Source organism: Pristiophorus japonicus, chromosome 13 (genome assembly GCF_044704955.1).
Source record: "Pristiophorus japonicus isolate sPriJap1 chromosome 13, sPriJap1.hap1, whole genome shotgun sequence".
Taxonomy (NCBI): Eukaryota; Metazoa; Chordata; class Chondrichthyes; family Pristiophoridae; genus Pristiophorus; species Pristiophorus japonicus.
In genome coordinates, this window is record NC_091989.1 from 125363346 (window position 1) to 125376157 (window position 12812).

The window sequence follows — 12812 nt, forward strand, 5'->3', positions numbered from 1 at the left end:
GGTGGTTTATTTGAAATTGGGGCTTTGGAGTCTTAGTATACTTGTCGCTTAATGTGTTGACCATTACAGAGCAGCAATTAACAAAGCAAACAGAATGCTGGCATGTGTACCAAAACAGTGATGTACAAGTTCGAAGAACTTCATACCTAGACTATATACTTAGAACATTGGGGCTAAAATTCCGGCAATGCCGGGTCCTTACGAAGTGTGTATGGACCCGGCGAGGCCTCTCAAAAGCCGGTTTTCGGGGCACAATCCGTATGCACTGAAAACCAGCTTTTCCGAGATTGGGCTATTTGCCCATTTCTTGCCCAGCGAATGTCCTTAAAACTTTTACGCTATGTGCCTACTTTTACAAGCGAAAGAATTTTAAAACACATAAAAATCAAATTTAAACACATTTTTAGAGTGGGGGCCCTGTCCATTAAGGTAAGTTTATTTTGGACCCTATTAAAAGACATAAAAAAGAAATCCAACAAATATTTTTTTTAATAAAACATTTGATTAACTTTAATTTCAATTGGTTTTGGAATTGTGAGGGTTTTTTTTGTTTGTTGTGTTGTATTTTTTTTTCTCATTGATAGCAACGAGAACTCTAGAGTTACGGAGTTCCCATTTCTATCAATGAGAATACAGTACCATGATTGGTTGTCCAGGCCCACGTGACTCCAGCTTCTCCGTGCGTACCTGGAAGACGTGGATGCGCTCCAATGTACATGAAGAGAAGGCCTCCGACCGGAATCGCCAGGTACTTTCGCAAAGAATTCTCAGGTCGGAGGCGTTCGTCCGTAGGAAGCCTCCGACCGGAGTTTCAGGACCATTGTGTCTATTTCTGGTCACTAAGACACAGTGTAGACATTCAAGAGTTTGGAGAAGAGCCAAGAGGCTGATCCATATTATTAGTCTGAGTTTCAAGGAAATACTGGAAAAACTTTGGCTTTTCAGCCTTAAATGGAGACATTTGACCAAAGGCAAAATACTGCGGATTCTGGAATTCTGAAATATAAACAGAAAATGCTAGAAATACTCAGCAGGTCAGGCAGCATCTTTGGAGAGAGAAACAGAGTTAATGTTTCAGGTCTGTGACCTTTCATCAGAGCTCTGAAGGAACTGAGTATAAGAGACATTTGAGTTGTGATCTTATTTAGGTATATAAGATGGATCAGTAATTAGACTTTGTGGTTTTAAAGGACATGTAGGTTGTCACAACTGGTCTTGCGCCTGACATAGTTAAATGCTCCTATCCTTATAAAATGGCACATCGCACAATTTACCATAAAAAAATGACACGAGATCCATTCATATTTTAAATATAAACACTGCCAAAATAAAATATATAAAGGGTTGGTATTTTGGGTTTTTGCGTTTTGGGTTTTTGGGTTTGTGCCCGTTTTCGGGTGCAAATCGCGGCAAAATCAAAATTTTAGCACTGAGTTTGAGTTCGCGTCAGAGCGCTCAACTTTTGGCAAATGAAAGTTCAGGAGGAGCGTTAGCGCTAACTCCGGCGTTGCACCACACAATTTGTGCACCAGAGCCAAATGTTCCGGCACGAAAAAAAAATCGTCCGTTCTTCGTATGCGCAATTTTTTTTTTCTTCCCGTGCTTCTGGTCTGCTGTCCGATCACAAACGCCATTGCAAGGTGCGGCGGCGCAGATGCGCAGTACACCCGCGGTTGAATCAGCCATTTCAAATTTGGATTTTGATCATGGAGGATGAGGAGTGGAGACAGCATGCCAGGCAATTTAGCCAGGAGGCTAACGAATCTCTAGTGGGGGCTGTGGAAAGAAGATGGCAGGAGTTACATCGCAGAGGTGGATTGAGACCTCTGCCATCCATTTTTAATCGCATTTGGAGGGAAATCGCTGAGGAGGTCTCTGCCTCAGACACAATGGTCAGGCAAACGGTGCCGAAAAAAGTTCAATGATCTTTCGAGGGTCATTAGAGTGAGGACAATTTTTATTCATGCACTCCTTCATTACTTCAATTATAAATCTGACACATTATTTGTTTTCATGCTGTTGCTTTCTCTCAGCACTCTGTGAGTTACCTCCCAAAATGTATGGCAGATAGGTAGGCTTAGTTTGGCACCCTATTTGCCATGAATGATCTTTACACATTATTAAGATTGCTTTTTGAGATCTCATAAGATGTCTCTGCACTTCGACGTCCTCCTGATGAACCATGTGCAACTTCCAAGGTCATTAAACTGAGGACTGTATTACATTCAGACAGTATGGTATAAGTGCTTTGGTGGCTATCTGTGTGTGCCACAAGAGCAGATGGGTCCACTTATAAGCATTCCCATTTTCATCTTTGCAGGCAAAGTCACACAATTGGCGCGAGCAGATGCGGACAGGCGGTGGTCCGCCTCAGACCCTGCTACTCATGGACATGGAGGAGCGAGTGGCAGGCCTTATTGACATCTCAGGTCAGGCAACTGCCACTGGGGATGCTGACCTGCGCTTGAATACTGAGGGCAAGTCCTTCACACTCCCTGGGCTGGGTTGGGGCAATGTCATGCAGAGTCTGTGGACTAGTGTTGGGGCAATGTGATCAGTGTCTGTGAACTAGGATTGGGGCAGTGTCTGTGGACTAGATACAATGGAGTAGCATCGGTCCTTCAAATGAGCCTATGCTATGCGACGTCCCTCATGTCACCCTGCCCCCTCCCCTGCTGCAAACCACTCATCTATTGCTTTCTCCTTTCAGATGACCATCCACAGCAACAGCATCCCTCAAAGCAACACTCCACGTCAGGCCATTGTGTGGAGGAGGAGGAAGAAGAAGACGAGTTTACAGATCAGCCAACTCTGGGATAGATGCAATCCATCCCTCGTTTAACACTGGCACTCACCTCGTCTGAGGATGATGTAACTTTCTTGGGGTTCGACAACTCCGAGGCTCCTGGGACTAGTGGCGTGCAGCATCGCAGTTCTGGGGTCAAATCCCGTATGCCATCTCTCCGGAGGGTGGGTCGGCAAAAGTCGGTCTGCTGACAGATAGGCAGATGTGGAACTGGACATGGTGGGAATGTCCAGGCTGAACATCCAGCTCACCTGTCAGCTCCTTGATGTCTTGGGTAGGATTCCGGCGACCATCGAGAGTCTCACTGCGACCATTATGGAGGTAGGGTCGTAGATTGTCAGTACGAGCTGTGAAACCTGCAAGGCCATCAGTGCCCACACGAGGCTGATGGCCTCCACCAGTGACACTGGAGTCCCGGAGAGTGTGGCGTGAAGTTCTGTGGAATATGGTGCATCACAGGAACAAAATCTGCTTCAGCTTGGGCAGTGGTGCAGTCCATAAATGCTCCCACCATACTCTGCGTTCCCCACTGGCACAGCCAAACCCTAACCACCTGTGACTGTCAACGCCGATGAAGAGGCTCGCCAGTCAGAAGCCGGGCCTTCCACCGCACGAGCTGGCCCAGTGTGTTCCCAGACGGCATCCCCATTGTCTCTCCCCGCAACACAGCAGTGCTCTGACAACATTGTTGCACGCCATCTTGGTACCACTTGGGTTAGGAACAGCAGGCAAGGGAGGGGGATAAGGGTAAGGGAGGGAAAGTCCAGTGATAAAAGGTAGTGGGGCAGGGGTTGTTGCATTTATGTTGTTGAAGCTGGATGCATCCTATGTTTTATGTTTTATTATTATGTTGATTTATCTTGTTCGTAATGTTGTTGTTGAATTATCACACTAATTTATGTTATTTTATTAAAGTTGACAAAGTTTACAATGTTCCATAAATTATTTTGTTCACCTTAACCATTCCTGTGTAGTGTCTCATTTGCAGAGTAAGAGGGGAAATAATCAACATGGTTAGATAGAGTGGCCAGGCAATTTTCAAATGCACTGTTCACTCGTCAAGCAACATGTTCAATTATGAACTGCTGACATAAGGCTTTTGCAGCGGTGAAATTTCTATGATGCCTCCCCGGTGGTAGTGATGGTGGCATGGGTTCCTCGCCAGACTCCTCTTTCTCGGCTTCTCCCTCCTCCTCCTCCCCCCTCTCTCCTGAGGTGGTCCTGTCCCCTCATGATGACTAAGTTGTGTAGCATGCAGCACACCACAATGAACCCCTAGACCTGCTGAAGGGAGTATAGCAGGCAGCCTCCAGAGTGGTCCAGACATTGGAAGCGTTGCTTGAGCACTCCAATTGTCTGTTCGACAATGTTGAGTGTGTCTGCATGGCTCTCATTATAGCGATGCTTGGCTTCTGTCTGCGGGTTCCAGAGAGGGGTCATGAGCCAGGTGGCGAGGCCGCACCCTTTGTCCTCCAGCATCCAGTTCTGGCCTTGTGGTTGACACTGGAACATGCGTGAGACATTGCTGTCATGCAAAATGAAAGCATCATGGATGCTCCCTCGATATTGGGTATTGACTGCCATGATTCGCTGAGTATAGTCGCAGACGATCTGTACGTTCATGGAGTGGAATCCTTTTCAGTTTTGGTGAATCTCTGCATTCTGTAAAGGTGCTCGCAGGGTGATGAACGTACAGTCAAGGGCACCCTGAACTTTGGGGAAACCAGCAAATCATCCAAAACCTACAGTCCTCTCATTTTGGGTCTCCTTGGTCATTGAAAAGTTTATGAAGTCCATCCTGTTTGCGTACAGTGCAGCAGTCACCTGGTGAATGTAGCAATGTGTAGCCTGCTGTGAGATGAAACATATGGCTCCCAATGATGCCTGAAAGGAGCCAGAGGCATAGAAGGTAAGTGCCACAGTCACCTTCACCTCAACGGGCAGTGTAGTCCTGTTGCCACTGGTAGGCTGTAGGTCTGCCTGTAGGAGCTGGCATATTTCTGTGACCACCTCTTTTCGGAAGTGCAGCCTTCAAACACACTGTGCCTCAGAGATCTGGAGGTATGAGCGATGTTCCCTGTACACTCGTGGGCATAAGGCCTCCTTGCCATATGTCTGCGACCTCTTCGATTATGTTGGAAATGAACATCAATAAGTCTTCTTCCAGCTTGACACCGTATAAATAGAGCAGCCAGGATTATTGGCTGACATAGCATAGCCCCCATCTTTTAAAGAGACCTTAAATGTCCTTTAAAATAAACTATAAACTCGCACAAATTTCACAGTCAAAAGTATGCAGTAATGCAGGTTCTTCTTCCACTGCTTTAATCACTCACAACTCCAACTTTCTCCTCCGTTTTCAAGATGGTGCCGTTAGCACCTGGTGGACCTGAGTCCGACTGTTTTTGCTGGCAGGTTTCCGGGCGGACACTAAATCGGGCGAAATGCTCGAAAGTTTCGCCTGGGGCACTAGTGCAGCATTGCACGATGATTTACGTCATCCAAACGATCAAAACAGCTAAGTTTTAGTGCCGCCACAAAACTATTGGCGAAAATTCCGCCCGGGCACAAGATCTTGTGCGCATCGTTTTATGCCAAACAAAATTGTTTTTGCGCCCCGCCCAGGCACTAAATGGGATGCAAATCAGCTGAAAATCCAGCCCAAAGTCTTAGTGATTGCTAAAAGTGTACGTATTTCCTGGCACATTAAATTAGAGTATACTCAGTTCCTTCGGCGTTAAAAGCATGGTTTTCCATCTCTGAATGCGGCCCTGTAAACAAAATGCGGTACATAATTTCTTCAAATGGAAGATGCATATATTGCTAAAACTGCTTTCCAAATTACAAATGCATGCCAGCATAATACTCTGGTCACTAAACTGACTGTAGGTCACACAAAAGAGAAGCAATGTGAGACTATCTCCAGGAGATAGTCTTGCATTAGTTGGGTTTCTTGAGTGGCTGCAGTATAACTTGAATTCCACTGGACAGACAAACCTTAAAATTCTGGTTTTAGAACTGCATAGGAATGTTTTCAGTTCAATGGTTTTAATCATAGCAGACAGCTGACACAACCCCCAATAATTCTAACCTATCATTAAAATGTAACTGGTATTCAGATCCAGCAGAGTTCTCCATATATATGACACCAATATTTGTAGTAGAACTGGACCCTAAAGCACTAAGGTTGCCAACGCGTGAATTAGCTAAATTAAGCTTGATTTTACAATTATTCATCAGATATAAGTTTAATTTTTTTTTCCTGCGCTGCAGTATTTTAATAGAAATCACAAGCAATATGTTTAAAAGTTTGAAGATGAAAAATCTGCAGCTCGACAACCCTGGCAATTACTCCAGGATTCTGCCTGCTGGGAATCTCTGCTACTGACCCCAGAAAACTTCAGGGGGAGGTTCCCTAATTTGGATGTGAATGGTAAATGCCTGCTCCACTAGGGGCTATCTAGGGCACCCTCCAAAGAGGGTGACCCTCCCACCCCACTCCCGCCCCCTTTGTATGAGTGCCAATTAAAAATTAGGAAAAGGAAACCTACTCCCTAATTTAAGGGGTCCAGGTTATGATCCTGGCCAAGCTGGGCCTCACAATTTTCAGTGATTACGGAGATACGCTTTGTCTGACCAGACATACCTTCTTTATCTATTTGTCAGGTCCCAGTGAAGGGCCTGGGGAGTCCCCACATTTGGCTCTGCCCCCTTAGGCTGTTTTGGGGTGTACAGAGGCAGGACATGGAAAATCCCAGGGGAAGGCTGAGGCCTAGAACAACTAGTTTCTGGCCTTTCTGGCAGATACGTCGGGAATGGTAGCAGAGTGGTTATGTTACTGGACTAATGATCCAAAGCCGTGAGTTCAAATCCTCAACATTGACTCTGGACCGCATGAAATCTCATGGCTTCAGATCAAGCATGGGCAAGGAAACCTCCTGCTGATTACCACCAACCGCCCTCCCTCAGCTGACGAATCAGTACTCCTCCATGTTGAACACCACTTGGAAGATCACAGAATGTACTCTGGGTGGGGGGCCTCAATGTCCATCACCAAAAGTAGCTCGGTATCGCCACTACTGGCTGAGTCCTGAAGGACATAGCTGCCAGACTGGGCCTGCGGCAGGTGGTGATAGAACCAACACAAGGGAAAAACCTACTTGACTTCATCCTCACCAATCTACTGTCGCAGATGCATCTGTCCATGACAACATTGGTAGCAGTGATCACCGCACAGTCATTGTGGAGACAAAGTCCTGCCTTCACACTGAGAACACCCTCCATCGTGTTGTGTGGCGCTACCACCGTGCTAAATGGAATAGATTCAGAACAGATCTAGCAGCTCAAAACTGGGCATCCATGAGGCGCCGGGGGCCATCAGCAGCAGCAGAATTTTATTCCACCACAATCTGTAACCTCATGGCCTGGCCTATCTCTCTACAATTTAACTGGAAGGCCACGGGAAACACTCTGCTCGGGAACCGCATCTGTCAACCTAAGGCGGGAGTTCAGTGGCCATTGCTCCAGCTGATTACTTGACAGCATCAAATGTATAGTAAAAGCTCTCACCTGACAGATGACCACTTTCCTCAGCAGGAGCTGCTTCTCACTGGATTTCCAGCGCAGTCTTTCCAGCAAAGTCTCCATCCAGTGTCACCTCATTGGAAGAACCCCTCTCACCATTGACAGATTGCTTCTGTCATCTCTACTTCATCTGCCATCAATTCCATTTATACTGTCTCACCTTGGTCCTCAGAATGTGACCACGATCAGCCCCAACACCAGCATCATCAACAACACCTCCAAACTTCCCTGCAATCACCTGATGCTACACAGGACAGAGGGCATCAGCACCCAAGCACATTGCTGACCGGGTGGCCAGGGATGTCCTCACCATGGCCAGATTGACAAAGTACACCCATATGGCTGCCACATGATGTGCCAGGTTAGTATCAATTCACACCAACACCATAAAGCATCCCTGCAATGACCAAGCCATTCCTTTCACACTCACCACCATTGGTGGAGGTACCTTTACGTCGCACCATTCACTGCAACTCGCTAAGCCATGTACAAAGGTGCACACAAATCTGTCCAAGACCAGAAAATGTTGAAAATAAAGATTTTTTATGTTTGACAGTACATTAATAGCAACTTTACATAAACATTGGATAAAACACCCAAGTGGCTACCCTTGTGCATCTATTTGTGTTTCATCTTTCTCTTCCACGTGCTTCTATGAGGTGCTAACCCTGTGGCTTCAGCTGAAGTTGAGGCAACCTGCACACTTCCCTACTGCCAAGGAGCTGGAGGGCATCTTGCTGCACATCAGTGAGGCCATGAGGACCCAAGTCTATGCTGACATCTCTCCTAGAGAAAACGTCTATGAGCTTCTGCCATCTATTCTCCATAGATACTATGTATTCCTGTGAGTGGCGCATTAGCTGCTCCATGCAGGTGGCCATCTTATCCATGGAGGAGCCTACAGTCGCCATCGTCTGCGACACATTGGTGCTCACTTTGGAGAAGGACTCATCCATTTTCTGAACATTTGCAGGCATTGCAGTCGCAAAACCTGTCAGAATCCCCTACACTTCTTCCTGCATCTCCGGTATCGCCCTCTTCCTGGATGGCCCCTGAGGCTCAGCATCTGCCTGCAGCTGAGCACAGCTGAGAGCATCCTGTGCCCTACGGTGAGTACTCTCACTGCTGTCCCTGTCTCAATCACCTGCTCTTGCTCACTTGTGACTTGTGAGACACTAGGTGACAACACGACACTATCTCGCGTGGGACTGACTGTGGTGTACATATCTGCCCTGGTGCTGGGTGCACTTATGTCTGGTGACACTGCACCCTCAGAGGCTGGAGGCTCCTCTGAGGAGTCATCTTCTTCTTGCTCCTGGATATTAGGGAGTGGGGTGGGTCTCTTGATAGACCTATGGGAGAGTACAGAGATGAGTTAGATATGTCATTTGAAGAATGGGTACAGATACCATTATGCACATGATGATCATTCAGTGGCTGCTGACATCAGTGCCCATATGAGTGACTGATGCATGCCATGTAGCTATATGATATGTAATTCTGTCACCAGGCTGCTGAGATGTCCCCCTCTCCCACCTCCAGCTTCTCAGCGATTCCACATATTTTTAAAGCAGCCTCCACTGCTGGTGTAAGGTTTGCAAATGATGGAGGGCCATAGCCAGTTCTCCCCCTCGCCCTCTTATTTGGAGGGAAAGAAGACAAGGTTGAGTGAGAGTGGTGGATTGAGAGTAAGGAATGGATGGCTTAGATCTTTAGAGGGTGACTATGGTGGAGTGGGATGCCAAAGTCAAGTGGCCTCCTTGTGTCTTGTTAATTGGTATGATTCCATTAGGATGGAGGTGAGTGTGAGGGGTGGCTAGTAATATAGGGATGGGTGGACATACAAGGTATGTTGTATGAGTACGGATGTGCAGGGGTAGGGTTGGGAAGGCAGATGATGGGGATGTGATGAGAGGCACAGCAGGGTGAAGGTGAGTGTGGCTTTGCACTAATATTTTGTGATCCACTGAGATCCTCCTGGTCCTCCTGACCACATCTCTGCTGGTGACCTACTCTGCAATCTCCAACCAGGCTGTTTTGGTGTCCTGGGGAGGTCTCTTCAGTATATGGAGGGAGTCATCGGAAAACCTTGGAACAGCCCATTGCCTCTGTGCAGTCATTGTCAGTGATTTGCAGCACTCCAATGCTGCAGTGCACTGAAAGCACTGTGTGACATTGACATTCAAATCCAATGTGGCCATGGCCTCTTTAAAGATCCCGACTGAAAACGTGTCATCGATGATGTCACCAGACCCGCACCATTCAATTGGGACATGTATCACGCAGGGCAGGCTTAATGGACGGCGGGGTCGTGACCCGCAATGGCCGCCATCCGTACCGGACCCGCCCATGTATACAAAATTCCCGCCATTATTTATGTCGAGCATTGGGCCTTTGGGTGAAAGCAATGGCTTGTTCATTGTAGGGATGCTTTATAGTGTTGTGGGGAGGGTGGAGGGACTTAGTGCAGGTCACGGGAATGTGGGAAGGGAGGACCTTGAGACAATCACTATCACTAGGGGAGTAGTGCTGGACAGACTAATGGGACTCAAGGTAGACAAATCCCCTGGTCCTGATGAAATGCATCTCACGGTATTAAAAGAGATGGCGGAAGTTATAGCAGATGCATTCGTTATAATCTACCAAAATTCTCTGGACTCTGGGGAGGTACCAGCAGATTGGAAAGCAGCTAATGTAACGCCTCTGTTTAAAAAAGGGAGCAAACAAAAGGCAGGTAATTATAAGCCGGTTAGTTTAACATCTGTAGTGAGGAAAATGCTTGAAGCTATCATTAAGGAAGAAATAGCGGGACATCTAGATAGGAATAGTGCAATCAAGCAGACGCAACATGGATTCATGAAGGGGAAATCATGTTTAACTAATTTACTGGAATTCTTTGAGGATATAATGAGCATGGTGGATAGAGGTGTATCGATGGATTGTTGTGTATTTAGATTTCCAAAAGGCATTCAATAAGGTGCCACACAAAAGGTTACTGCAGAAGATAAAGGTACGCGGAGTCAGAGGAAATGTATTCGCATGGATTGAGAATTGGCTGGCTAACAGAAAGCAGAGAGTCGGGATAAATGGGTCCTTTTCGGGTTGGAAATCGGTGGTTAGTGGTGTGCCGCAGGGATCAGTGCTGGGACGACAACTGTTTACAATATACATAGATGACCTGGAAGAGGGGACAGAGTGTAGTGTAACAAAATTTGCAGATGACACAAAGATTAGTGGGAAAGCAGGTTGTGTAGAGGACACAGAGAGGCTGCAAAGAGATTTAGATAGGTTAAGCGAATGGGCTAAGGTTTGGCAGATGGAATACAATGTCGGAAAATGTGAGGTCATCCACCTTGGAAAAAAAAAACAGTAAAAGGGAATATTATTTGAATGGGGAGAAATTACAACATGCTGCGGTGCAGAGGGACCTGGGGGTCCTTGTGCATGAATCCCAAAAAGTTAGTTTTCATGTGCAGCAGGTAATCAGGAAGGCGAATGGAATGTTGGCCTTCATTGCGAGAGGGATGGAGTACAAAAACAGGGAGGACCTGCTGCAACTGTATAGGGTATTGGTGAGGCCGCACCTGGAGTACTGTGTGCAGTTTTGGTCACCTTACTTAAGGAAGGATATACTAGCTTTGGAGGGGGTACAGAGACGATTCACTAGGCTGATTCCGGAGATGAGGGGGTTACCTTATGATGATAGATTGAGTAGACTTTACTCATTGGAGTTCAGAGGGATGAGGGGTGATCTTATAGAAACATTTAAAATAATGAAAGGGATAGACAAGATAGAGGCAGAGAGGGTGTTTCCACTGGTCGGGGAGACTAGAACTAGGGGGCACAGCCTTAAAATACGGGGGAGCCAATTTAAAACCGAGTTGAGAAGGAATTTCTTCTCCCAGAGGGTTGTGAATCTGTGGAATTCTCTGCCCAGGGAAGCAGTTGAGGCTAGCTCATTAAATGTATTCAAATCACAGATAGATAGATATATTTTTAACCAATAAGGGAATTAAGGGTTACGGGGAGTGGGCGGGTAAGTGGAGCCGAGTCCACGGCCAGATCAGCCATGATCTTGTTGAATGGCGGAGCAGGCTCGAGGGGCTAGATGGCTTACTCCTGTTCCTAATTCTTATGTTCTTATGTTCTTATGTAGTGCAGGGTGTGGCAACATGTGGCTGCATTGGAGCAAGTTAAGTAAATCTGGCCATGATGAGGACATTCCGGACTTCCCGGGTAGCAACATGCGCTGCTGCTGCTGGCGTCTGCATCTCAGCTTCCTCTTCCTCCTCCTCATCTTCCACTTACTCACCCTCCTCCTCCTCTGAAGAGACCGTGTGCTGTGTGCCTTGCTCACTCTGAAGCTCCAGTACTTGCTGCTGTGCTATGTTGTGCAGCGCACATCAGACGACGATGATTCTGGAGTCCCTGGCTGGTGTGTCCTGAAGGGCTCCTCCAGATCTGTCAAGGCATCTGAAGCGCATCTTCAGCATGCTGATTGTTTGTTCTATGACACATCTGGTGGACATGTGACTCTCATTATAACCCTCCTCGGCCTCAGTTCTTGGTATCCTCAGGTGTGTCATGAGCCACACCTTCAGTGGATAGCCCTTGTTCTCAAGCAGGCAGTTGATCAGTCTGATTGGAGGTGCGAAGAGCTGAGGGAGAGTGGACTGGCGCAGTGCGAAAGAGTCGTGACAAATCCCTTGGAATCTGGTGCACACATGCATAATCATATTTTTATGGTTGCATACAAGTTGCACATTGGGGGAGTGGAAGCCTTTGCAGTTCACAAACACTCCTGGGTGATGAAGGGATGCCTTGATGGCCACATATATACATTCAATGATGCCCTGCATCCGTGGGAAGCCATCCAGAGCCGCAAAACCGATCACCCACTCTGTAACATTGGCTTCATCAGTGGCAAAGTAGCTATAATTGGCTGACTTGTAAAACATGACTTGTGTGATGCATCTGTGGGCGGCCGACTGCGAGATCCTGCAAATGTCTGCTGCAGATCCCTGGAAAGAGTCTGAGGAGAAGAAGTTGAGGGCAGTGGTGACTTTGACAGCCATTGGTAAGGAATATCAACTTAGACCTCTGGGCAGCAGGTCTTGTTCCAGCAAGCTACAATCGTCTGTGATGATCTGGCGTGATAGCCTGAGCCTCATTTGGCACTGCTGCTCAGTCATGTTGAGGAAGCTCATCCTCTGCCTGTATATCCTGTGTTGGGGGTATCGCTTCTGGTCCGCTGCAGTCCTGTGGTGCCCCCCTCTCTCCTGTGGAGCCTCAGGCCGTTGAGGAGAAGGCAGCTGTGGTGGTTGCTGTTGCTGGTGTTGGTGGTGATGCTCATTTTGGTCCGATTCTGAGGACCAAGGTGAGACAGTATGGCCCGAACTTGGTCAAAACCAAGGCCCACCCA

General features: G+C 47.2%; 1 pseudogene; it reads right to left on the minus strand.

Annotated features, from left to right (window-relative positions):
* Nucleotides 1-11793: 11793 nt before the first annotated feature.
* LOC139278190 (putative nuclease HARBI1 pseudogene) lies at nucleotides 11794-12465 on the minus strand (annotated as a pseudogene).
* Nucleotides 12466-12812: the final 347 nt, after the last annotated feature.